The sequence below is a fragment of the Solanum tuberosum genome, unplaced genomic scaffold (genome assembly GCF_000226075.1).
Source record: "Solanum tuberosum cultivar DM 1-3 516 R44 unplaced genomic scaffold, SolTub_3.0 scf00011, whole genome shotgun sequence".
In the NCBI taxonomy this organism is placed as follows: domain Eukaryota; kingdom Viridiplantae; phylum Streptophyta; class Magnoliopsida; order Solanales; family Solanaceae; genus Solanum; species Solanum tuberosum.
In genome coordinates, this window is record NW_006238938.1 from 1,079,517 (window position 1) to 1,084,215 (window position 4,699).

The window sequence follows — 4,699 nt, forward strand, 5'->3', positions numbered from 1 at the left end:
AAATCCGAAGCCGAAGCCGAGGCCGAGGTCGAGCGAGCGACGACGACGGCGCGAGGGGGCACCTTCTTCTTAACCCTTTAAGAAGTAAAGGAAGTGTTTCCTAATATAAGGACAACAATTTCCTCTCTTCTACCGATATGGTAAAAAATGACTATTCATTTGCAGTTTTGCAATGACTTTTCATTTTCCCTCCAAAATTGGTTCCCCCATTTTCATTGGTTCTTCCACTTTCCATTTTCTCTTTTCATTTCCCATTCACTATTTCCCATTCATACCTTGCTAAACCCAACATATTTTTCCTCCTCTATATTAAGTTTTTTTAGTGTCTAAATGGCCGTATTAACATTTTGATTCTATTTTTGACAGTGTGGCAACATTCATTGGCCATTTTGAAGGGTAAAGTTCCAGAATAGTGATTTGAAGAGTGTGTGGTCTATCTTAAGGTAGGCTATGATTTTCCATTCCTTAGATTGCGCTTGAATATGTAAATTTACATTGATTTGTGTGAATTTAGGGTTGATATCTAGTTGATCGTGCTTAAATTCTTAGAATCCATGTTTTAGGCTATTTATTGGGGTTTTGGAGGCTGATGGCATATTAGTTGCATTGCATGTGATCATCATTACCTTGTCATGTGTTTATTTTTTTTTTTATTGATTAATCCTTAGCATGTTCTACATTAGTCTAGAGTTGCATAGTTTGGAGCTGAGAGGGCATACAATCTCTCCGACGTATGTTCGTACCTCTTAGCTCCATATAGAATGATATAGAAGACTTTGGCCTTATTATAGTATGATCCTTAGTTAAGCGACAACTCAACTTAGATTTCCCTTTCCTTTCTTGGTTTTCATCCTTGTGATCGACTTAGTTTATATGTGGTCTATTTTAGGCTTAATGGTGATTTGGCATTAAGTTTTGGAGTTGGAGTTAGAGTTGGTCCCTGATGAGATTGAGGTGGTCTTGTGTTGTGTTTTTTTATTAGTATTGAGTAGGCAAATGAATTGGAATTTTTGGTGTTAATTTTCTATTGTTCGAGCTTGTATACTCTATTATTGCTTCTGCTTCAGGCTCCCGTATGCACCTATTTTAGTTGAGTTTAATTAGTCCCGTTTGTATCACCCTTTTGATCAGTTTCAAGTCCTGATTGTGTGATCCCATTCCTTTTGATCTGATTGAAGTTCTGACTGTGAGATTCTATTTTGATGTCCCCTTTGATCCAATTCAAGTTCCAACTAGGTGACTCTATTGTAAATCCCCTTTGATCCGATTAGAGTTCTGACTTGGTGATTTCATTAAATTCTTGGAAACCTTTAGCATAGTTGTAGTCAAGGAATGTTTTTACAGTTTTGGTAATATCCTCAAGTTCTATAATTGATTCTTAGCTATTATGTGTACCTATCGGGCTTGTGAGGTCCATTAGGATTTTATATAAACACAGGCATGAGTGTAGCTTATGAGACTACAAAAAAGGCCTGATTACCAACAAAAATATTCGTTGGTAAATCGATCAAATCGGTTGGTAAACTGAGTTACTAATCGATTACCAACGAAAATCAAATTGTTGCTAAAAGGCTCGTCGGTAAATTTTACCAACCAATTATAATTGTTGGTAAAATTACTAACCAAAAATTGGTTGCTAAACACCAAAAGATTTTGTCAGTAATTTATGAAACTTGGCTCTAACATTTCCATTGGTAAATTTAGCAACCAAAACTTAGTTGGTATCTCGTTAGTACCTTTACTAACGGATAGAAAATGGTTTAGTAAATTTGGTTATTCATATTTTAAATTTTGTTAGTAATCAATTGGTAATTTCAATAACAAAAAATCTTCATTAGTAATCCGTTAGAAATTTTTATTACCAACGGATTTTGGAATAAAAATTCATCGGTAAAAAATTTCATTTTCTAGATTATATTATTTTATAAATATATGCCGATAAAGTAAATTTCTACAAATTTTTACACTAGTAGATATGTTAACTACTACTTTTAAAATCTAAAAGGAAATTTAAATAACTTGAGACCCCCTCGTCTCGTTGTAAAATGCCGCAATTTATTAGCAACGACAAATCAAATATTTCAAAATTATATATAATGCAATATGTAAGAAATATTTCAACAATACAGCAGAAAGTAATGTCAATTACATTAAATAACCAATGTCAATCCTTAAGAAAGAGATCTTGAATATAGAAATATACATTGTGGATTGACAACTACTTTATTCCTCTTATGCTCGTAGTTCTCTTTCTCGGGTTTGCTACGATCTAGAAAGAGTTCGTCATCGTCCACAGCTGATCAATAGTTCATGTCTGAAGTAGCAGAACGACATAGTGTCCATTTTAATTACACCAGATAACCCTAAGCATGTCTTCCTAATATAAAAGGGGAAAAATAAATTAGATAACATAAACAATACAGTGCAGGCTTTTGGAAGGCATAACACAAGTCTACTAATGCATGCAATCACACTTTTGCTACTTCTTTACTAAATTACAATGTCAAATAGAGAAATTAGTAGGCTTGAATGTGTATTAGAATGAAAATTTGTTTGATGCAACTATGATCCTCTTAGAAGATTCTACCTTCCTGCAGTAGATTAAGTCACTGCAATAAAATGGCCACTTTGAGATAATTATGATGGAAAGACTCAACTTTTCTCCCTTTTTATAGTCATGGTTGATCCCATAAATCAACAAAGACTTCATTTCTCTTTGTCAATATCTATTGAACTATGATCCTCCTTACTTTGAATTTTTCTCTTTTTCTTACAATGCATTGAATGATATGCAGCAAAGAAAAAAACACAAATACACTATTTGATACAAGCTATGAGACTCAATTTATTTAGCCTTGCAAACTGCAACTTTTTTTTTTATTAATATTCAAATGTTTTTCCACCTAAAGCCTTTGTATTCAGTGTCTTACAAGCCTTTTCTTTTGATTTTCTATTTCTTTCTTATAATACAATGTCAAACAGTACTTATCAATTAGTACTTCCTAATAGATTTTGTCTCCTTTTCTTTTTCCATTTTGCAGTTTTAGTAATGCATTACATTTTCCAAACATTTCTGTCGTTACTTCATTTGTTCAGCTGTCCAAAATAAATACAAAATATCAGACCTGTAGGGGAGAAATTCCTTGCTTTTCTTAAGAAGCGTTGATTTTACTTGAGGCAAAAGTCTATTGGAAACAACCTCTACCTTGTAGGGGTAAGGTTTACGTACATACTACTCTTCTCATGCCCCACTTGTGAGATTACACTCGGTATGATATTATTGTTACCTTAAGAAGCTTTAGCATGCTTGTGGCTCTATTCTGCAATTTAAGAATCTTAAAAAATTTAATACTACAAAAGTGGTATTATGAGCTCAACTCTAATTAACCGGTATGGTAAGAAGAATGCCTCTGCTATAATTTTATATATTTTTAGTTTGTAATTGCTTTCTCATTTCTATACAATCATAAAATATTATTCATTATTGTGGAAAATGCATAATCACTATGCCATTTATCTTAATTTTGACGACCAAAACCAAATCATCTTTTATTCTTAATAAACACCTTCTCATATTTGTTGGTGAGGATTGTTATCTCCTGTATTTAGATTAGCAAAGCAGAAATAATAAAAGATGAAAAGAAAAATACAAAGAACTATTCGAGTCCACAGAACCTACTGTGTGTCCTTAAAAAATTTAATCCTCTCAAGTACCCGAGGTTGCAGATTAATTCCTCCAAGATAAAACGGATTAACCATTAAAGAAGTAGCGGTGCCTCAAACTTCGATAATTTCAACGAACTCAAAATGACAGCAACGAATCACACACAGACACGATCGATCGATTGTATTTTGTAAGAAATGTATGCAAAAGAAGGGAAGAATTCGATGCAGAAAAATGAGAGAAAGCCTCTCTATTTATAGCCAACAAAGGGTAAAGGTCACAACTCTTAGGAAAGAAGACAACCTTTCAGAAATGTCACAACACTTTGGAAAAGGCACAACCTTTCGAAGGGTCACAACCCTTTGGAAAGGACACAACCTTTCATAAAGGTCACAACCCTTTGACATAGTCACAACCCTTCAGGAGAGTCACAACCTTTGATTTCCTGTTCACACCTTTAAAACCCAACAATCCTCCATATGAATAGGGAATGGCTATTGTTAAAACATATGCATGAAAAACTATGTTATTCGTAATTAAAGATTGATTGCCTTTGGATAAGTGGGTTTCCCTTTGAACTTTCCATAGTGAACATATACCGAATATACTCGGTCAATCGGTAGATTTGATATCTTTGAACCGTCGAGATTTGGTGTATACCTAGACAACATAAGTCACACAATCAACCCTTGAACTGTTTTTGGTTCTCATTGTTTTGTTCATTTCAGCCATGAACACGTCTTGGTTTATAAGTGCGTAGAGAACTGGCCTTACTGGATTCTCCTTGTAGCGGCTTACATTTCACACTTACATAGGTGATTTCTAAATGTGTTATCCCGTAGATACAACATTTGTTATACCCTATATCAAACTTAGAAATCATTAAAACGTCCTAATGCCTTAATCCTTGTTAGTGAACGTTGTCTTATCATGAGAATGGACCATAAAAAATATTTTGACAATGAATCAAATTGTTTGTGACATAAATGCTTAGGACATGTCAATTACAAAACCTTGCAAAAACTGATCAACTTA